The 24749-nt window shown below is 30.5% G+C and overlaps 1 pseudogene; it reads left to right on the top strand.

Moving 5' to 3' along the window:
* LOC142320501 (serine-enriched protein-like) overlaps nt 1-24749 on the top strand; it is an 83734-nt pseudogene that overhangs the window by 6196 nt on the left and 52789 nt on the right.

The raw sequence follows: 24749 nt of genomic DNA, 5'->3' as shown, positions 1-24749 counted from the left end.
AATGCCACGTATGCAGGTTTGTTTTTCTTTAATCTTCCTTCTACTGTTAATCTGAATGCTAAAATTGCTTCCCTTGTCCCTAGACTTTTCCTGAAACCAAACTGGTTTTCTGCTAACACTGCTTCCACTCTCCTTTCAATTCTTATGCACAGAATTCTAGTTAAGATTTTTGATGCATGACTAGTTAAGCTAATTTTACTGTATTCTTCACGTTTATCTGCTCCTGCTTTCTTCGGTATCATAACTATAACACACATTTTGGAATCTAACTGAAAAGAGATGCGATGTATATAAAGTATATAATATATTATTATTATTTACTCATCAGAATACAAGATTTAATTAACTCATTTAAATAAACTTTCTTGGATGCTAAAGTAACATCTTGAAACTTCAAAGCCAAGAGGAAAAATGATCTGTCATGAACGGTGAACCATTATGGCTTACGCCATAATGGTGGATTGAATGTACAAGAATCTGTCAATTCATTCAACTACAGCCAACAAGTCTATTTTTTGTGAAGGTAGATACTTTCGATGGCTAAATTCTTGCTTGTGACCATAACTGTGTATAGACATCGACCGCAATTGTAATCGCGCAGCTAAAAGATGAGTTGTTACAGTAAATTAGTCTAGTCATAAAAGGGGAGTCCGTCCCTGACTTCGTTTAACTTTATTTTATTTTTCCAATTATAAGGCCAAATTTGGTATTTTAAATCGATGCGAGAGTAGTATACGTACATTTTACTAAGGGACTAATAGCCCTATCTACGCTATTATCTATTTTATACCTAAATATAAGTTTTAAATATTTAGCTTTAACAGTAAATTGACTGCTAACTAAGATTACAATTAGCAACAGTTCCAAAGACCAGACTGCAGGTCTCTATGCCATCATTAGGTAGCCTAAAGAGGTAGCAGAAGAAAAATTAGTTAAAAAATAAAAATTGATTCATTAAATTTTAATCTCCCTCATCTAGAGTTGAAAACGATTTGTTTCTTTACGTCACTCGTATGAAAGGCAATATTCTGTTCATACATTTTGTAAATTAAGCATAGTAAACGATATTTGCTCATTAAAGCACAATAATTTTTTGATTTATTTATAACTGGAAAATAACTGATGTGTTTTTTTTTTTTTGTTGCAAAACCCAGAAATACATACATATATATATGACAAATATCAGTACACAGGATGAAAATACTGTTTAGATTTTTATCTGGAACCGATCAGAATAGATTACATAATTGTAAATTTCTAGGTTTGAGTTCATTGTTCAAAGAACTTTTATTCTGTTAATCCACATATCGATTACATTCATTGTAATTTTCCTTATATTATATAAGACTTTTTTAATATTTTATCAAAAATGTATTCATAATCGATCGTTAGAATTGAAGGAATATACTCGTGCTTGTAATGAACAACCGTAACATATAATGTGTTTTTTCACTCAATTTTTCTATATTCTCCTGAAGACTGGTGTAACAGGTGAAAACCTTTCGATACATTTTATTGATAAGAGATTGTAGATTGTTATTATTATATAATTTTTATTTCTTTTTGCAGGGAAAAAGGATGGATATCATCAGATGTGGAAGAAATTTATAAATCATAAAGATTTATTATAATTAAAATTGTAATATTATCGTAATGTATACATTTTTTTTTTACTGTGTTATAAGCCTGTAATGTGAAATGTATCGTAGACATAAATATTGTTAGGCTGTTCTTATCAAGGTTTTGCCACGGTTTCTCTTGATACAATAGGGCAAATGCCGGAACAGTTCGTTTAGTTTTCCGTGGAATTTAATCTTTGATATCCTTATTCTTACCTAAAATAATGAAAATAAATATTTATTTATAATTTTATTTTTTGTAGTTTTTTTCATTGCCTGCTTAATGCCGAATTAATGTGACCCCCATTAACCACTAAAAGTTGAAATTTAGCTCAAATACATAATTTTCTATCGGCTAGATGGCGCTTCGCCGTGTTACAGCAACCGTGTCCGTGCTGCATTATACATCGGTTTCAAAACAAGCGGAATGGAAGAGGAGGGCTGATCGCAAGGCCACCAAGGAACCTAAACGCCATTAGATTTCTTTTTGGGAGGCATATAAAAATCATTATTCGGAGAAAATCCCCGACATCAGCTATCTACAGGAGAGGGTTGTTGCAGTGCGACGGTAGCATACATTACACTCGACATCCTGACGAGTACGTGGGAAGAGCCGGATTACCGTCTGGACATTTGCAGGGCAGCGAACGGTACATATATCGAAGTACACCAAGAAAAACTTCAAAATCTACCCGTTAAGGATAGACACTAATGTACAGTAAGTAAGCTATACTACCTTAAATATAATGCCGTTTAAATCGTACTTGAAATCAAACAGTTGTTATATAAAAACTCTGTATGTATATTTATTTGAGAGTAAAATCATATTTCTATGGTTTGCATAATTTTTCCATACGCAACAGACATCCACACGTGGATCTAACTTACGAAGGATATCTCTATAGTAAATTTAAAGTAAAGTTTTAAGCGATTCAACGGAACATTTTTCCGATAGGTTATGTATAGTAAATTCAATTCGATGCCGAGTTGTTAATTGTACTTTATCGCCTGTGGTTGTGTTTTTTTTAGTATTAATACAATTTTTAACTGATTTTAATTTTTTTTTTCATTTAATTAAATATTTTGTGACACTCATTGTCATGAATTTATCACGGTTATGTATTTATCATGATTTCCCTTGATCCATCCAGAAAAATGTGGAGCGGTTCTTTTATTTTCCCGTCTAAATAACGCTATAGTACAGCTGTAGCTCTAGAAGGAAAAAGTATCCGTAATCTGTCCAATTTGGGCATACGCGGTTTTCGCCTCTACGGAACCCAAAAAACCGGATGGAAATTTTCCGAATGTTAATGTTCGTATGTACGAGTGTGCGAGTTCGGTGTGAGCCTCTAAATCGTCTTATATCACCAGATCAACCGGACCGATTTTGACCAAACACGGTCAGATTACTTCTATATACGGGGCATTGATGCGTTAAATTTTCAACTTAAAAACTCAATGGGGCGAGGCTGTAGGACAAGGGCACCCTCGGTATCTCGAGATTTCACCTAATTAAAGTCGTATTTTTCTTAAAAATAAAAATATTTGCGAAATCGCACCTCCACCCCAAAAAATGCTCTAAACTACTGTTATACGAGTATATTGTGACGTCACAGGTGAGCGGTAAAATTAAATAAATGAATAATATTTAAAGTGTAAAAAAATAGTTCGGACTGGCCGGTGCGGTAAGCCTCACAGCTGCAACAATCTGCCGACGGTGTAAGCGAAATTTGTTCTGTGCAACTTGTGAAATTACATTAGTTAATGCCGACTGTTGTCGCTAGTCCCGTCACACATGACGGTATGCGAATTAAATACGGTATGCGCGCGCGCTTTAGTTAGAATCATTGAATTAAGTAAACGAATAAATATACTTAAATAAAATAATAAATATTTTAAATTAAGTTGTGTGTGTAAGCCGTGCATCAGAATTAGAAATAATGGCTAATTGAATAAGACTACAGAATAAAAAATTCACAGTCTACTTACTTTATTCTATTTCTATAAAAAATTACATTTTATTTATATATTTTTGTAGTTTTTTTTTTTTTTTTTTTTTTTTTTCTTTTTTAGTAAAATCAAAACTAGTACACGGTTGCATAACTTCCCCAGATTTCCTCTTGACTGATTTTTATTTCAAATACGCCATTGATATTTAGAATACAATCTCGAAATATTTTTAAATATCGAGTAATAGAATTCGAGTCAGATTTGAACCCTTTTGTCAAATGACGTTTTTAGTATAAAAATTATGCAGTATTGAAATTATATCGAGGAAAAAATCAAATTTCTTAGTAAAACATTTTGTTTCCTAGTCGTTCTCCCCTTCATCAAATTATTTATATATATATATATATATATATATATATATATATATATATATATATACATATGTGTGTGTGTAGATATAGATCTATTACAAAAAAGCTGTAATGAGGATTACTTGAAATTATAAAAAAAGATAAAAAAGCAATCATGAACCCCTCAAAAAGAAAATATGTTTCTTCAATTAAAAATTTACATACGCTTACATTCAAATAGTTTTAAAAATTACATTTTCTTGGTTAGCGATTCTTGTCTGATAAAAGTTTTACCTTAATTCTTGCCAGTTTGGTAAAATTAAGCCAGATTGTAGATCTAAATAAAAGAGTAAATGCTATGTTTTCTTTTCTTTATGAAATCTGAAGTGAAAAATCGAAAGAAATTGGTTTGAGAACTGTATTTTTAGTAGTCTCTGAGAAATCACTGGTTAAAAGACAAACTATGTGTAAATCGCCCGCATTATATTATGCTTCCGTTACTGAACCGTTTCAAAAAAAAAATTAACATCGGTTGTTTATTTAAAAAACAATTAAATTATTTCATTCTACATAAACAATATTACTGTGTCGATAATTTTTAAATTATAAAAAAAAACCTCAATTTCCCGTATCCTGTTCACCGTGTAAACAAATACAAATAATTTTCATTAACGCCTTCTGAATTGTGAATTATTATATATTTAGTCGCTTAATTTAGTTATCTCGATATTATTTCATCTGTTTTTATATTTATGGACTTTAATCGAACCTAATTTTATTTTGTAATCGATGTGAAATTTTTCATGCCGATCTGATTAAGTTTTTACCACGGTTTCCCTTGATCCATCCGCACAAATGCCAGGACAGTTCCTTTTTTTTTATTAATGAAATAGCGTATTTACGCGTTCCGGAGTATTATATACTCTTATATAATATATTATTCTACACTAATCGGAATAAAAAAAATTATTTATTAACTTAATTAAACCCCAAAAGAAAAATTTATAGAGGTATCTTTTACTTTCACGTCTCGATTGAAAGTAGATGAATAACTTTAGGCGACAGAACAATCAGATAGTGTAATGCGGTGGTGTGTGTATCTTTTATTTTATCGATAGTCGGTTTGATTCACGGTAAGGGTGTGACATTTTTTATCATATGATCCTCATCATCTATATCGATTCACTATAAATGTTGAATATCTCTCTAGAGAAACTGAATTTGAACCGCAGTTCTGCTATCTCAAACATTAGACGTAATAACAACTTCCTGATAGCCGTCCACGATGACTGAATCGGTCGCTGTTACCATCTATCTATACGATGTTTATCGTTCATTTATTATTTATTTTTTTCGATCGATGAATTAATTCACCGCAGAAGCTTACAAAGACACTTCTAAAGCGAGAACGTGAAAATGGAATTTTTAGCGTATGAAGAATACCGTGTCTGGCCGAGATTAGAACCCGGTACTCTGAATGAACGGCCGAGACGCTACCGCTCGGCTACGGAAATCGAGTAATTAATTTTATTTTTCACTTTTAAGTCGGTTCAGCTATTAACTACGTTTTGATTGTTTTGTTATACGTTTACCATAACTAGGCGCCAATTCAACCCACGACTTTTAGTGTAACAGTGGGAGCAGTTCTTTTTCCGTTGTTACAACCTTCATTCGTTTTATTTATTTAATTTTAAATATTTAGCGATATTTGATATGAAATTTCTATGCGCACGCGTGCGATTGTTTTAACGTGTACTTTTATATTAATAATAAAGTCACCTGATTTGTCAGAAATGGAACATTAAATAAACGGTAACTATCAGTTACCGTTAACTAGCATAGATGTCGCTCGGATTTCAGTTCCCCGGTGAAATAAGTCATACTGAAATTTTTAAGGCGTTATATATATAAGGGGTAAAATTGATGGTTTCTTATGTTTTTTGACGCGAAAAATAGAATAATAAAACCCAGAACTATCATCCCTTATTTTCACGATATCCAGCGTAGAACAGAAAAGTTCAGTAACGAAAAACGTTTTTTTAGGTTTGAAGTAGAATAACTTTGTTAAACAAACTTGTAGATAGTTTAATTCTGAGAAAATCGTTGTAATATACTGTATGGAGAAAAAAACTTTAAGGATTTGTAAAAGTAAAAACAACCGTTTTCTTTTTTTTATTTAGTAAAATATGTTTAACCTTTGAAAAATTAAAATAATTTTAATTCACTTTTTAAAAAAAATACTCACTGTGGTTTATATTTTTTTAAATTTAAAATAAACGTTGGAAAATTCCACCGTTAACATCGATGCACTTTTCAACTCGTTTCCTTGCGTTCCTTGATGAGGGGCAACAGCACTGAGAATGCAAGCGATCAGTTCGTCACGTGCGTCTACTCTTTACTTGTACACCTCTCATTTCATCCGTTCCCGTAAACAATAATCTAAGGGATTTAAGGTTCAGCTATCTACTCGGACAATTTACCAGCCCTCTACGTCCAGTCGTAGAGTTTACGTAAATACCGGTACATTTTTCATCTAAAAACCGTCTTACTTTATTCGGCAAACGTGTCGGTATTCCATCAAGTCGATAATACATTTCGATTTGTTTCTACGATGACAAATTTTCAAGCAAAAAAATACATCGTTTAAAAATTTCTCCCCGTGACACGTTTTAGTAAGAAAGGGCCTAATTTGTTGCCGATCGTGCCGCATCAAACGTTCACCGAAAATTACGGCTGGAAATTTGATCCGACTGGAGCGTGTGGTTTTCTTCACACCACCTATGTGAATTTCACGTGTTGTTTACGCCGTTACGGGTACAAGTAGCTTCGTCCAAAAATAGTACGAACGAGATTTAAAAGTAATTATGTTAACCCGCTGAAAAAACCCGTCCGGCACGATCACCAAGCTTGAGGTGTTTTATTTTCTGGACGTGACAAGGATTCAGTCCTTGAGCGTGTAATGTCCTCCGTACTGTACTTTGTAGAATGTCGAGTAACGTAGAAATTCTTCGCGTGATCGTTTTGGAACTAAACTGTACTACTTGAAGAAATTTTTCTTTTCATCGGCTGTACCGGTTGGCGTTCAAATGAAACACGAGTGCTGTGAAGTGTGCTATTCTCACGAAGATTATTAAATTCTACAAATAAATTTGTTGTTTGCGATCTAAATTTATTACGCTAAAAAGTTGTTTTTAATTTTCATAAATTCATTCGCTGTTTTCTGTTAAATTTTGTTCCGTTTTGTTTTTAATAATAAAAGTTGATATTTTTTTGTTTTTCGTAACTTCATTTCATCAATTTTCTCAAAATTAAGTTCTCTACATGTTTTCTTAATAAAATTTACGCATTTTTCAGTCGTTTAACAAAATTATTGTACTTCAAACCTAAAAAAACGTGTTTTTCGTCACTGAATTTTTCTGTTTTACGGCGGTTATCGTAAAATCTATGGGAGATACAATATTGGGACCTGCTTTATTCGAGTTTTCAGGTGAAAATCATAAGGACCCGTCAAGTTTACTCCTTTTATGACCCCCTTAAAAATTAAGACGTTTCGGTTAATCTGTTTTGCTTAGTTTTTACACGATAAGGTTTCCGAGATTTAAGTCGTGAAGAATCTTACAAGATGTGTACTTTACACGATCTTGGTGCGATAATTTACCCTATAGATTTTTTCGGACCGGCAGATATTGTTTTTTGAATACGGGCTATGGCCTACGGAGTCCTGACGAAAGGTCGCCTATTTCGTTTTTTAGTTTGAAACGGACTCCGTTGTGCGCCGTTTTTTAACCGAATCGTGTACTACTACTATTTATCGGGATACTGACGTTCGAAAACTTAGCGAAAATATTTTACGTTTCTCTTGAAAGGATCTAAAGCTTCCTCGATAGCAGCCCTTTCCTCGATGGAATACTGTATTTTAGAATAAACATAATCGTAAAGAACGAAACTATATCGCACTGTAGCTGGAACAGTTTACAACCGACAAAAATAGACTATTAGTAATAGCAGTATTAAACGCGACGCTAAAATAACTGCAGTTCGAGCCGATTAGGTTTGATTTTAAGTCGCTCGCCCGGTATTACAATATTGAAAAAGCTGCTTCAGAAGACCTTGTATTTTTCTCAAAAGTCTGTATAAGTGTATATTTATTTATACATCTATTCAAATATTAATCCTTTAGGCCTTTTTTTGAAAAAACGTGCTTAAATCAAAATATGAATTTATATAGCAATATGTGCATTTTTATTTTGTACCGGTAAATGATTCGTGTGATTTAGTAAATTAAAAATTTTGACGTTTCCCCGCATTTACATTTACGAACGGTAACATTTGTTAAGAAGTAAACGTATTTAATATTTAATAAAAATTAAAAATTGTAATTATGTAGTAACGTATTTCTTCATTTGCGCGCGCGGGTGTGCGTGCGTGCGAACTCTTGCATTACTGATAAAGACATATACACATATAGTTTTATCCAGCTGTAACATTAGATTTTATTAAATAATAGAAAGCTTCAACAACCCCTTGTAAATAAATTTGTACCTTCAAAACTAGATTGAACTAACATACAATCAAGTTTTGAAGGTACAAATTTATTTACTGTAATACATAATTTGTGCTAGATTTAAAAAAATTCTGATTATAATAAAAGCGAAGTGTTTAAAAAAAAATAAAATATAAATAAAATAAATGTAATAAGTAAATTTTTTATAATAATAAATGCTTTAATAGAAAAACAATACTTCGATAGTCAATGATAAAAAATAAAACAATAATTTAATAAAATTGTATCGTTCATACGCTGTCAGAGGTAATTATTTTTTGTTTAATTTTTTTGGGATGTAAAACCAACTGTCAGTCTGACTAATGGTTAGACGTGAGCGCGAATGAGGGGGGGGGGGTGAAACAATGCAGGTGGCTAACTTCACTCTGATTGGCTACCCACGTACAGTACTGGTCACGCGATGGTAAACAATTCAAATACAACCGTAAATGTGCGTACGTGTGTCTGTATTTCTGTCGAATAACAAAGTTAATATCCCTATTATATTTCTTATATAGACGTTCGATATAATTAAATTAAATAAAGATTTGTCGATCATTTTATATCTATTATTACATTTTATTTAAAATAATAATTAATCTCCCTTAATTTTAATAATTTTTTTAAAAATATTACGATTAAATTTATCAGTTTTGTAAAGTAATTTACAAAAAAAAAAATTCTAATATTACATAATAACAGATAACATTTTTCCAGTTTTATTTACAATTCGACCTAGTTATCTTTATTAATGGTATTCCTAACACGTATTAATACCTAATACATTTTTCTATTTATTTATTTGTACGGGCAATAGACCGACATTCAGTTCGTCACTTACTTTTATTTCAAATTTTAATAAAGCGTATAAAAAAGCCAATTCTGACCGAAATTTGAACACAGAACTTTCTGTCTACCTGTACTACCTGCAATTCTGGTATCTTTTGCCAATGTTTTCATTACTATTATTTTTGTTTTTACTTTCTATTCTCTTAAATACAAGTTTAAAATTATAATTTATCACCGATAAATTTCAAGCATTTTAAAATACGAAATTTAATATTCCAGAAACGAATAAAAGTGAAATACAAAATACCGTAAGAATTTGGTACGAAATTATATACTTATTTAGAGAATACGATTATCAAAATAAGAGTCGCTCTTGGAAAGTAATAAAACATCACAATCACTATCATCACCCCGTCTCTTAAACCTCACTCTGTCCCAGACAGCGCGAAAATTCTCTAACATTCTCTCTCTCATTCTCTCTGTGGGTGCGTGTGAGCGCGTTTTTACACATTAACCGTACTTTGCTTAACCCACGAGTACGGTACGTTTAGATTGTGCATTTGGTTAATTATTTATTTGGTTATTTGGCATTTTATTTGGTTAATTATTTATCGGCCGATTAACCTAAAATTTATAAACAAGCGTGTAACTTTTGTTTATTTTTGGGGGATACTATGTAGCCGGTGTTATAAATAGAAAATGCAGTACGTGAAAACAAAAATAATAACACTTATTTTAAGCTATATTAAAATAATATTAATATAAAGAAACTTACCTCGATTAATAATGAAGGTCATTAAACACCAAAACAAAATAAACAACGTATAAGAAATAGTTAAACAAGAATGACCGCAGACACGAGGATCCAAATTGAACTGCATATCACAGCGCCATGTGTAATGTCGCTAGATTCCATAAGCTTTCGTTCTCTGCCACGCACGTTATTTCTCTGTCGCTTCAAACAACGTCCGAACAAATCTGCAAAATAAATTATGAAAATTGGCGCGCCAACTAAAATGTATTACCTACACTGTACTGTTTCTCCTCTCATAATAACAACCGACAGTATAGCATTAATGTTTTACAGATTTGAAAACTTTTAATTTGACAAAATAATAACTGAAACCAAATTTTCGCTTAAACCTATGTATACAAAGTTAACAAAGGAACGTAACCAACGTTAAACTGTAATGTTAAGGTTTTCAGTTATTTCCTTTTATTCGAACCCGGGACCTCCGGATAAAAGGCCCTGCAATTAGTCGAAAAATGTTTGAGATATGGAGGTCCGAATAATCGACGTTTTAACAAACATTAATCTCAGATTATATTTAATTTGAATCACAATTTTGTAACAAGAAAATCTCTGATAATTCGAGTACTTAAACAAGCAATAGTTTATGTAAATTTTACGGATAAATAAAATATATAAGTCCGGTTAAACGAGAGCCGGATGTATAAAATCAGTGATTATTTTACTAATTGTATTATAACAACATAAAAAAATTAAAATAAACAAAAAAGTTATCAAGTATGATTTTTAAGTTTTTAACACTAATACATAAACGATAAATATCAAAGTTCATTGACCTTATTGTCAAACAAAGAATTTAACACGATTTTTTTTTTTAATATATAAATATAAATAATAGTAAAATAATAATATGATTAATTATTAAATTAAAAAAAAAAAATAAATAATAAAAAATTTACAAAAATATTAAAAATTATTTTTTTCATTCATCTTCCTTACTGGTTAGCTTGGATGATGTATTTATTCTATGTAAAAGTGTTGAATAACTCAAACGCAACGCAGTGAATTACTTCATGCCGATCTTGGCTGCCAAAGGGTGAGGGGGGAAGGAAAACTCAGGTTAATTGGCAACATGGCACCTGTTGTAGTCACAATGTTAGAGCTGCGATTATATACCACTCCGTATTAAGAATAGTATTAGAAGAGAAGAGAAGTAAGAGAGAGAGAGAGAGAGAGAGAGAGACCCTCTGTCTCGCTTCCTCTCCATCATTGATCCCCCTACCAAACCCTCTCTCAATTTCTCTCCATCACCCTCGCTCTCTCACACTACCCGCTCTGTCTCTCACTCGACCCCTCTCTCTCCCAGTCACTCTCTCACTCTCCCCCTCCGTCAATCTCTCTCGCTGTATGCGGTGGGCTACTTAAACATGTTTGTATTTTTTCAATTTTCTCACTCAAAGTGCATTTTTACAAAAACTTTGTAATAAAAAAATTGACCGTTAAGGTTTTCGACACTTTTTAAATTTATTAATGCCTTTCCGTTCGTGAAAAAGCTTTAAAAAATTTCTCGTTGGAATTATAACAAAAAAACGGTAACTGTAAATGAAAAATTTACGTAAAATTTAACCTCTGATCCAAAGATTTTTCCCGACGAGAAGAAAAGTTACAACGTCGTTTGTAGTAATAAAAAATTACGCGTATAGAATTTTATTTCGAAAATACGAGTACATCGTTAAATTATGTTACTTCAATTTTTTTTTAATTTCAGTGCTCCTTTGATCAGCAAATAAACATAGTTTTTTTGTAATTTCTTTATTTTGCGTCGTTTATAATTGTACGTAAAGAATTAGATGAACTGTAACCGATAAGGAATGCCAAACGATGCCGAGATTCGAACCTAGGAATATCGGTATATCAGTCGCTTAATTTATCAACCGATCGATCTAAGGAGGGTCGTTATATCTTTCTTAAAAATAGTTTTCCTCTAAAAGAACGATCGACTATACATTTTCAACAATGTTGTGATTTTTTTTAATTTAGCTTAAAAAATATAAAGTAAACACGGGAAATGTTAAATATAAAAATCTGTAATGAACTATTTGTTGTATATATCTCGTTGTACTGTTTACGAATAATTTCTGCTTTAAATAATATGTATGCATAATTATTAAGATTATACAGAGTCCTTACTGGGTGTCGAACTCATATTATAAAATATTGGTTGCCTTCTACAAACTCACTACCTATGTTTTTTTCCTTTCTTACTTATATTATTAAATATATATATGTTAAATAAAAACTACGCCGATAAATTTATTAAAACGATTATTTGTTACTTTCTTTCCTATCAAAAAATAGTTTCTTCAAATTTTTGTGTTATTCCCGAGTATTATTCATTTATTTGAATATTTAACGATATTAATTGAGATCGGTGAACAAACGGTAAGCTATTTAGGTGTCGAACCCAGGACTCTAGTAAATCGGTATATTCTTTATAACGATACAGATGCGAATTATTTTCTTAGCTTCATTCTCGTTACCCGACTTAAAACATAATATATTTAACACGAAATACATCTAATATATTACTCACGAAATACTCTTACAAACATATAACTTGTTTATTTTTTCGATACTGTTTAGCCGCTATTAAGAGATAAATAAACAAATTTATTATTATTAAATTTATTTTGTAAAAATAGACGAGAGTAAATTGGGTTCTAACATTTTTAATCTAATAAATAATTTGAGTAACACATACACAGAATAAAACAACTGCCAATAATAATTGGCCAATAATATTAAAAAAATAAATACAACTCACCTTAATCAGTAATAAGAAATATCTCAGTAAAAAGATGTAAATTGGATGACGTCAATGTTAACTGGAAGCATTACGTATTCAGTCGGCTATCTACCGATAATTCCCGCCAATAACTAACCACAAAACAAAGCATCTCCGTGAATTTCTTTAGTTAGACTCATCTTCCCCCCACTACGGAATCGACGTCATCGAAAGACATTCGCTAGTTTAACAACAAAATTATTATATCTAAAATTTGGTTCGCAAACTGTTATCACCATCAATTTTTTTCAACATTAGAGCATCCATTACATGTCGTCTAATATTAAATTGTTTTTAAAATTGACTATCGGTCTTGACCAACTTATAATTAGATAAAATATTAAAGAGAATAAATTTTCGCTTAAAACTATAAATGGACATATTACAACAACAGCCAACCGTACACAAAGGGGTTATAACGAGATTTTTACTTATTATTTAAATACGTATAATCAATTTATATACGTAATCAAGCTCAATATATAGTACATCCGGGCGATGACAACGTTCAACCGTTTTTCGTCCTCAAAAAAAAAAAAATATATATATATATATACTACATGTAAATACGGACCCCCACGCGCGCGCACGTACAATTTTGTTATTAAGTGTTACTATATTTTTTTAAATATCAATCAGGAAATAAAAAAATTGTATTATTAATCTTTTCTTTTTTAGATGTAACATGATCTACATGCTATTAGAGAAGAGGTAGCGCCAAGCTACCTGCTAGACTAAAAGTTCCAGATTCGATCGATATCTGGAACTGCAGTTTTTTTTTGAGAAGATGATCAAAAGATTTGCTTCTTTTTGAGAAGACGAACAGTCATCTTCTCAAAAAGAAAAATAACAGAACCGCATCTTTTACGATGTAGATTATAGAAACCACGAACAGTACGCAAGGAGGTAATGAATGATTAGTATTATCTCTAAATTTCACGGTTCGGCCTGTCTACAATATCCAAATCGAATGGGTGTGTAAGAGCGTACATACACCCGTAGATCTATTTATTAGTTCACTTTATTATACGTATAAAGCCTAATTTTATTTTATTTAGATCTTTTAAAATATATTTCGTCGTTTTTAACTAATACCTGGCTCTCAATGAACGAAACAGTTTGATCCAAAAATTATATTGAAATTTCTTTGAGTGACATGGAATAATGCTTCTGTCTCAGTTCGCTTATATTCATATAAATATTAGATACGGAATCGATTTATTCTTCCTACAGTTCAGCTCTATCGCGTAAGGGATTTATTTATTAAAGCGCGTCAGACTGTTAAACTTGAACCTTTGTTGTCGAGTGGATTGAGTAATATTACATAACTGTGTTCAACAACGGGCGCTGGCCAGACAGCGCGGGAAGGAACTTGTCGTGATCTTAATACGCATTATTAAAACAAATATTCATAATCTATTTTATATTAAACAATTTATTAATCTAAACTGCCAACAAATTAATAATATCCGGTTATTTTTTTCTCTTTAATTATGAAATGAATTTTTAGGGTGTAAGAATATTGAGCCTGTCTGAGATTAGGAATTCGAAACCAGAACCTTTTGCAACATATCTTTATTTTCAAACGGTTTTTTTAATACAAGAATCAACAGTGTAATTTATTTATTAATCTATCTTATTGTACGCATTTTAAAATGTAACAATTGTATTTGTTAAAATTGAATATTTGTTTAGACAATGATTTATTAAATACAATGATACGTAGTTTGTTTATTTTGTATAAATAAGGAAAGGAAAAAGAAGATTTTCGAGTTTAATATCGCACTCAATAGTCTCTAAGGGGAGGTTAATAAACTCTTGTCTGTGTGTGTGTGCGTGTATGTGTGTGTTTTAAACGATGGCAGATTGTCATATGTACGTAATCTTTTTACTACAGAATAAATTAAATATAGATAGGTTTTATTCGTTGAAAAATTTAACGTTTTGTTTTTGAAATAACAAACCTTGAAGAAGTTTCAGAACCGTCTAATTTAGCTCCCGATTCATCGAGGATATTTACTAATGATATGAAACTTTATATATTTTTAAATTCGGTTATAAAGAGTTCCTAGACTGTAAAATCATTAAACGTTACTTAATTCCGATCACAGATGGCAGTTAACAGGTTGGAAAGCAACATAGTTAAATAAACCCGATTACTTTTTTATAGTCAAAATTTCTTTTTCTCAGAAAACCATTGAAATTCAGTTAAGAGAATGCGATTCTAATTGAAAATAAGAATTAAAGCAAACCAAATCGAATGTCTGTTAGAAATCAATCCTTTTGGTTTTTTTTTGTGAAAAAATTATTAATTACATTTAAAAAATACATTTTTAAATATATTATATTAAAAAAAGTTTAAAAATATTTTAATATAAAAACATTAATTAGAAAATTAAAATTAATTATGCAGATTAATAAGAAAATAATAGTAAAAAAAACCTAACAGAATAAAATAAAAAGATGGGTTCTGAACTACGGATAGAGCGGAGAAAAAAATTTACTAACTGCGGTAACTTGTACGTGTTGGTGTAAGTAAAAGGGAGTGTACAGATAGAATTGATCAGGAAGCGTAATTGCTGTGACTGTATCCGACTATTTCGTCCTTCAACTTGGTTCGGCTACAATTAGTCAAAACAACTGCGTGTGTCAAAATATTTATTACGTTCATGAAAAATTATATTTGTTTATATTATTTATTAGCTTCTTCCATTATATACAGCGATGTAGTAAAAATAAAGAAAACTTAGATTGTAATATTATCTAATATTTTCTTTCTGATAACTTATTAATCTAATATAAGTAGTATTAACGAACGATTAACGTTGTCATGTACAATAAATGATATTTATTTCTTTCCGATCTAATGGTGTTTTTAAAACCGTATCAAATTTTGTTTACTTATACGTTATTTGTTTTCAGTATATATAGTAGTGTTTTACACGAATCTAAACGACCATTTAGAGAAGAATTCTACATGTAAATTAGGTAAGTTCTTTCAATAAAATATTATGTAATAAGCAAAATAGTACACAAATAATGTGATTAATTACAAAAGGTTAACTCATTAGCAGGAATTATGGGAATTTAATGAACGTTTCATCATTTGCAAATTTTGTTTGGCAAAAATGATTATTTTTAGCTTAGCGAAATATATTTTTATTCTTGTTATTTTAATTTAAATTAAATAAAATATATATACGTAGATTACTTTATAAAATAATTTGCTTTCAAGTAAGTACCGTTACACTAGAAAAGGGGTTGCTCATTTTTTTGTATACTAAATTTATTTTTATTTAAATGTGCTCTAATTATTGCTACTTATTATTTCGGATATCAATATTTTATTGAAGTTCTGTTTTTGTTTTAAAAAATTTACGTTTTACCTGTGTCTGCATTTGGTGATTAATAATTTAGCTATCTATTTTAGGAAGGTAAATTTCCTTTTATTGTCATCGTGAAATACTTTACAAATATTTTCACACTTTTCTTGAAATTTATATTGATGTGTTCTGCAGTTCGAAACGGTCGGTTTTTACGTTAGACGGTCAGATTTATTATTAATTTTTTTATTCGACAAAATTTAGCCAAAATTTTTGTTCTGACTTTTTTTTCACCGTGATAACTTACAAATTGTACAACATAATAAATGAAAACGACTTTTAAAATTCGCCTGTATGTGTTAGCTAAAAAACATAGCTAACGGTACATAAACGGGTAATTATGAGGCTTTCAATTATTTAATTTTATCTAATATTCAATTTATTATATATAATTACAACCGCGCACGTACACATAATGATTGCACGTATACAAAAGCACATTCGCGTGCTTGCTTTTATACTTTTTTTTTGGTAAATATAATTAACAATTAAAAATGTAATGTTGCCGCTTCAGTGCCACAGAAAACGTGCTTTGCTTACTAAATCTTAAACCAAAGTGTTGGGTTCGATACCAGATTAGTATTTGAAAAATTTTCCACAACTAAACTGAACCGCAAATTATTATAGATTATAAAAAAGATTAACAAGTGGTATGTAAGGGGGTAATGATACGATTACACTAATTATAAATTTATCTAACTTAGCCGATTACAACGTTTACTGTAAGCAAATCTACAATACAAATACGCACGCGCCCAAACAAACACACACACAGTGAGAGAGAGATGAGATCTATTTATTTATTAATAATACTAAGATTAAGTAATGTGTGAACTAATCTACCTTCGTTTAGACATTTTAAGTTAGACTTTTTTCTTATATACCAATTAGCTGTCATATAGCACAACAAATATTTTTTTTTTTTTTTTTTTAACTTAATTGTACGAAGTAAAGTAAGTATTGTGATCGCGAAAAATTTCGTTTTTCAAATTTCAACGGAAATATCCATCTTGAACGTTCCTGAATCCATTTTGAATAGTTTCGGCATGACGTCTTTACGTACGTATATATCTCGCATAACTTAATAACGATTAGCCGTAGCATGTTGAAATTTTGGATTTAAGACTGTTATAACATCTAGTTTTGCACCTCCCTTTTGATTGCAATCGACCGGGCTAAAAGTGTCCAAAACAGCCCAAAATCCAAAAAAATTTGGATCCTGGACTTTTTCTTAATCGCAATAATAAATCCTCATCGAGAGTTTTTCAACGATATAAGTGATAATTATTTTCATCGGTTCCAGAGTTATAGCCAAATAAAATTTTAATTAATGAATTAAATATTAAGAAAAATAGTACGCGATTAAATAATGCGATGGAGGGTATAATATAGTGGGTTAATATAGCGTTTATCAATCTTTCAGTATTTGCGACCCGATTTTCAATCATAATTTTCATCGCGCCCACTAACACACCCAACGCACACAGAGAGCAGACTGGCGACAGCTGGTAACGGCATCGCACACAGGTCAGAATTGTAATAATAAACAAGCTTGGGTTATGTTGTTTATAACACCATTCACTGATTTGTTGACAAAACCTAGTCCGTTTAATGCGAAATCGGAAAAACCGTTGTTTTTTTCGAACAACGTTGTGTCTGCGACCTTGACTAAAAACTGAACTAACAGCCTTCACTAAACATATACCTTATATTCTGTAATATAAATTCATATTTTGATAAATAATTAAACGAGTCAATAATATAAATTAAATTAAAAATTCCAACCGTGTCTAAGATTCGAACCCGGGACCTCCGGACGAAGCTTCTTACTTAGGAGGTCGGTCGGCAAACGGTTTAGTTGATGTTTGTTGATCTATTAAATAACATTATATTTTATGTTCTTATAAACATTAAAGAATTGCATAAATGTAGGAATGTAGGTTGTTTATAGCGTGTAACGCAACATTGTATTTATCTGGCCGTCTGTTACGTTATTTATTAGAAACATAAATAATCGATTTAATTATAAGTTTTACTGATTATTTTTTTTTATCCTTTAATGCTTTATTTCAAAGTAAGTTTATAACAATCATATTAAAAACTGGCCGATCAGTCGATTGTTAACTTCTAAAAAAGCTGGGCTCGGGTTTGATTCTATTATTCCTCGCTCGTTAAACTACACGTGTAGGATATTTCGAGGTCGTATTGTAAAGAAAACAGGAGAAATTTGATCTGTTATAATTTATTGTTAAATTTTTTTTTTACTTTACAAAACGAATATACTTTATCGTAATATTTTTAATGTATTTATTAAAATTAAAGGAACTTAATTATTATTTTAAATCGATATAAAATAATGGACTAATCTTGATTTAATTTAATTATATCGAACGTCTATATAAGAAATAGTGATTGCTATTAACTTTGTTACTCGTTTAGAAGTGATGACCGTTACGTTAAAGGTTGTATTTGAATTGTGGCGTGATCAGTACTGTCCGACGGTAGCCAATCAGACGCGAAGGAAGACAGCTGGCCGTTCTGTTCGTGTTTAACAGAGGGACAGCGCGACAGCGGCGCAGCGGGTCAGTGAGGGGGGTGATTCCCCTCACTATCGCACTCCACCCTCCCTTAGTAACCGACTGACAATTCTTTTCTTTTGACGCATCATCAAAAAAATTAAACGAAAAAATAATTATCTGTAAAATTCGTCTTTGTAAAATAGACCGATAGAATTGTATAAATTATATTTGTCATCGACTATTGAACTATTTTGTTTTTTTATTTATTAGTATAAAAAAATATTTTATTACATTTATTTATAAACATTTTGTTTTAATCGCAATCTGGATTTTTTAAAATGTATTTTAATAATATATCGCAAGCGATGTATTTACAATAAATTAAATAAAACTGTACCTTCAAAACTAGATTAAATTAATACCGACGGTACAGGAGGGGTTGATAAAGCTTTTTATTTTATTTAATCAAATCTAATGTTCCGTCTTGATAGAACTACATGTGTACAACATAGGTTCATCAGTAATACAAGAATTCACACGTACATGCACGCTTGCAAAGGGAAAATCGCTTGTTAATCTGTTACCAGTTAATTACAATTTTCGCTTTTTAATTTTTATTAAAATAATAAATAGCATTTACTTCTTAGCAAATTTTATACATTCATAAATATAAATGCACGGAAACATGAGAATTTATAATTTACGAAATAATTTACACGAATCATATTTACCGGTACAAAACGAAGTTCTGATAGTCTATTTTAGTATATGTATTTTTTTTACTTTTTCAAGTAATCACAAAACATAATAGTATAAATTACGTTTATGTATACCCTATCATCGTTAGCGTTTAATAAAATACTTCAAAGCAACACAGTGTGATTTAACCCACTGTAAATGAAATCGGGTTATTATTCTGATGAAACTTTATTATCTAATTAGACGGTCCAAACATTTTACATTATGTATAACAGAAATTTTACTATTTATGACATTTATATTTATATATTTCTTACTGAGAAGTGGATCACGCAAACTTTATCCATATTTAAAAAAGTTAGGATTTGCACGGCGTGTCGGTAATTTTATGTAAGAATTCAGTTTCCACGAGATGGTTTACAAAGGTTTATTCTGTTGTTTTTGTTTGTTGAACTGTCCAACTTTCTTGATACAGTGAAATGTAGAACAGACTACAATTTAATTGTATACTCAAATTTGTGATAGCGTATATTTAAGTAGGTTTTCAAACAGTGAGAGTTATTTTCAATAGTAATATCTGTAATATCACTAAACAAACGTTCAAAGTTTTGAAAAAAAGTTGTTTTTTTTTTTTTACAGAAGTATACTTCTGTAAACTATGTTTGGAAAAATTCATTCTGTTCTTCGATAAACGGTAAAATTAATATTTTTTCACGTTTCGGGGCCGGCGGTAGGCAAGGTAGGCGATGCCTACGGCGGCAAAGCCGCCTGAATTAGAGCGTAAAAAAAAATAACTACCCACAAAAATATATTTCGATTACTTCAATGTAGAAAATAATATTATTTACTATTTATTAGTAGTTTTGTTTATTTTTTTAAAAGTATATTTAAATCATCTCTGAAAATAGTAGGTACTAGTTTTAGTTGTCGTTAACTCGTTAAAAATGTAATTTTTTGTTTCAATAAAACAATTTTACGTAAATCTATATTAGTATTATTATCTTAATTCAACTATATGTCATTTTTCTGGTTAACATAGTTCTTTTATAATTCTGTTTTTTTTTTTTTTAAATTTTAAACTTTTTTTGAAGCTTGGCGGTGGCGGGATTTTTGGGGTTTGCCTACGGCGGCAAAAACGCTAGGGTTAGCCTTGAGTGATATCTGTTTTAATTTGACGCGTTAACTTTATTCTCATATAAAATGCAAGAATATAATTAAAAATTAATCGAGATAAAAGCTAATTAATAAATAAAAAAAGAACATTTATATTTCAAAAGTCGATATTTTAACGCGCCAACAGGATTCGTTTACACCGCTTCTGAGGTCGTTATCGCAAGATCTGACTGACGAACACTGTTAAAAAATTTAGTATCTATAATTAAAACTCGAAATCTCTGGTTAAAAGGCAGTCTTGCTACCATACCATCAGGAAAATCAGCGTGATATTATTTCTTCAAAGAAAGATATCCAATAAATCATATATATATCTCCATTTTTATTTTCCCGTCTAGATAGCGCTATAGGTATAGAAGGGAAAGTATTGTAATCGGTCCAATTTGGGCATATGTGGTTTTCACCGGATCTTGACGTTTTGACACCTTCTTCTTCTTCTTTTTCCTGTTTAGCCTCCGGTAACTACCGTTTATATAATACTTCAGAGGATGAATGAGGATGATATGTATGAGTGTAAATGAACTGTATTCTTGTACAGTCTCAGTTCGACCATTCCTGAGATGTGTGGTTAATTAAAATCCAACCACAAAAGGACACCGGTATCCACGATCTAGTATTCAAATCCGTGTAAAAATAGCTGGCTTTACTAGGACTTGAACGCTGGAACTCTCGACTTCCAAATCAGCTGATTTGGGAGCCACTAGACCAACCCGGTGGGTTGACGTTTTGACACCTAAGAAACCTAAAAGAACGGATGGAAATTTTTCGTATGTTAAGGTTCGTAGTTTGTGTGTTTGGGGTTGGCCTCTAAATCACTTTATATCAAGAACTACTGAACCGATTTTGACCAAACGTGGTCAGATTACTTTTATATATGGAGCATTGATGTCATTACATTTTCAGCGTAAAAGGTCAGCGGGATGAGTCTCTAGAACAAGTTTGCCCTCAATATCTCCAGATTCTGTCTAATCACAGGCGATTTTGTCACTTTATAGGGAATTTCGCCATATTTTTCTTAGGCGATTTGTTAACGATTAAAAAATAACAATAATTGCAAAATCGAACCCCCACCCCCAAAAAGACGATTGTTTTTAAATTCCCGTAGAAAAAAGTCTAGGAGTGTCAAATACGGGTTTCTCGCAGGCCAAAGCATTAGACCGGCTCGACCGACTCAACGATCAGGAAATCTTTCATCGAAAGGCCCCGTCGAACGCCTAGGCTAAAATGCGAGAGTGCACCTTCTTGTTGAAACATTTCAGCAAGTTTACTTTCTTGTTCAATTCGGTCGACTTCCGGGTAAACGTACATTTGTAGCACGGCTAAATAAATATTGCCTGTATTATAATGCGTATGATATACTTATACTGTGCTCATGAAAAGATAATAGGTCTATCGTAAAATTATTATTTAATTTGATACTAATTTACAATACTAGAATTAACAATAAATAAAAACAATTAATATTTAATCAAATTGAACATAAAGTGGAGGACATGAAAACAGACACAAAATTACAACTTCAATTATCTGTCATAACTCGGCTATTTTTAACCGATTTAAAAATAATAAAAGGCTTAATAACATACATTTTGATAAAACCTTATATTTATATAACGGATCAAAAAATTAACATTTTTTGATTTTGTAACATTTTGTAATTTGTTAAGGTATTTTAAGTCCTGATTTTTTGCTAATTTTAAAACTTTTATTACCAAGACTTTTTATACCAAATAATGATGTGATTCTTCTATCTCAACTTGAGATATAAATTTTTTTATAAAGTAACAAAATGACAGATGGGGAAGAACAAAGAAGAAATTGCAATTTTTCCTATGGATATTTTTTGTTTAGTTTTTAAAGTAGAATCCAAAAGTATAGCCAGCTCACGATTTTATAAACATTCTGTATAAATTTATGTAAACAGTAAATCACAATTCCTGGTTAAACCAATTTCTAACATCACTTATTGGAATTACATTATCTCTTGTATTTTCATTATTCTCTTTCATCTTAAAGTAAAATTATTATGGAATATTCTTTTGTTCTAAATAAAAAACAGAAGTTTCAAAATTAAGAAGAAAATTTGACTCATAGTAATGTTGAAAACGGGTTATAGAGTAAGGTTTTATTCATGAGGACTTAAAATTTAAAGAACTTTGTCTTCTTTCGGTTGCACGTGGCACCTGATGATTCAGCGGCTCCATACAGTTCACGCAGCTCCTTTGAGATGCACTCAGCTCCTGTCGGCATCACTCGGCTCTTTACAGGTTACACGGCTCCTGACGATTCAGCGGTTCCGTACACAGTATATAAGCAATCTCCTCACTTCATTCAGTCCTATTACAAGTCTCTAAGGACTCATCTAGTCTTCTCTCACTGATTACATTTATTAATACAATAAACTTACATAAAGATTTATAAGTTATTAATGTTATACATATGAATTATATTTCCAATTACAATAAAATAATTATAATTACAAAAACTCAAGAATAATTTTATTAAAACAAACATCTCTACTTTTCGATTTACATTTTTATTGGTCCTCCGACTGCAGGTATATATAAATCTACAATTTGAAGAAATGTTATTCAAGAATCTTCAGTTCAAAAATCTACGATTCACGGTGTCTTAATTTTACAACATCATTTATGTACGATCTTTCTTAATTTATTTCATATTTAATTTATATTAATTTAAATCACTATTATAGAAAAGGAACAATTAATTAAACAAGGAGGATCAATAAAAGCCTCTAACTAGAATCGCCACATTTACTGAAAAATTTGATCCATCACAAGGTGATAGTCATGCCTTGTAAATTAAATTAAGGAATCTTCTTTATTTACAATGCAAATATGGCCTCATTCAATGAAAACTTGAATTAGATTATGACAATGATGTTTTATCATTGCATCATGAACAGGTCAAAGAAAACTAGTGTACTATATAGAATGCAAATTGCAACATTTAATGAATAATATTAATCAAAAACCATCTAATCAACAAGTTAGTACAAATACATCATTTAAACAAACTCAATTACAACCTATAAATATAGCAATATTTAAAGGTAATGTCTTAGAATGGCAGTATTATATTAATATATCTTGTATTTATTAATTTAATACATAATAGACATGATTTAACTAACAATAAAAAATGACACTATTTACATTCTTTAAAATATTTGCTCTAGAATTATTAAAGGTGCGGTTTGACAATAAATATGTAGTAGGTTTTCATAATGCTGAACGCATTTTAAAATCAGGTTCTGTAAAAAAAGAATCTGTAGATACTTTCTCCGATTTTATTAATGAAATATCCGCAAACGTGAACTCACTTAAAGCGATGAAACTTCCTATTAATACATATTAATTTATCGTGGTTCAGTTTTTAACATCTAAATTGGATCATAACACCTCAAGATTATGTAAAGAAAGGTTGTCAAATGAGAGGTTTCCCACCTTTACAGACTTCATTGAATTTCTTTATTCTAGATGATAACTTTTAGAAAATATTAATTTATCCATTTCAAACACGCAAGTGAATACAACGTCATAAAATACAACCAGATCTTTAACCAAATGTTTTAATTTAAATCCTAATGAACAATACAAAATTCATAATGTTAGTTATTATGTAAAATCCAATTTGTATCCATGTTCATTTTGTTAATCAAATCATTACTTATATCGATGTAAAGAATTTTTAAATTTGTTCATAGATAATTGTAAAAGGTTTTTGGCAAATAATTGCTGTTTAATTGTTTATGTAAAAGTCATTGTATTAATCAATGTTGTTCAAAGAGTCTGTAAGATTTGTGATAAGAAACACAATACGCTTGTTCTTATGGATAAAATTAGCATTCTAAGGTTGACGGCAATAAACTTGAAAGTATAACTTATTGTTTGTTTAAAAATCAGTCAAATGAAAATGTAATTCTGTCAACAGCTGTATGTAATACTACTGATATACGTGGTAATACGTTTTCATGTAGATTACTGTTAGATTCTGGTTCGCAAGCAAATTTTTTTCATTTAACTTTGCCCGCAAATTAGATCTTAAACTTAATAAAAATAATTACTCATTTCAGGCATAAATAATTTATTAGTTCAATCCAAATAC

This window comes from Lycorma delicatula, chromosome 2 (assembly GCF_047948215.1).
Source record: "Lycorma delicatula isolate Av1 chromosome 2, ASM4794821v1, whole genome shotgun sequence".
NCBI lineage: Eukaryota > Metazoa > Arthropoda > Insecta > Hemiptera > Fulgoridae > Lycorma > Lycorma delicatula.
The sequence above is the reverse complement of the archived record's forward strand: the minus strand, read 5'-3'. Positions and strand labels throughout refer to the sequence as shown.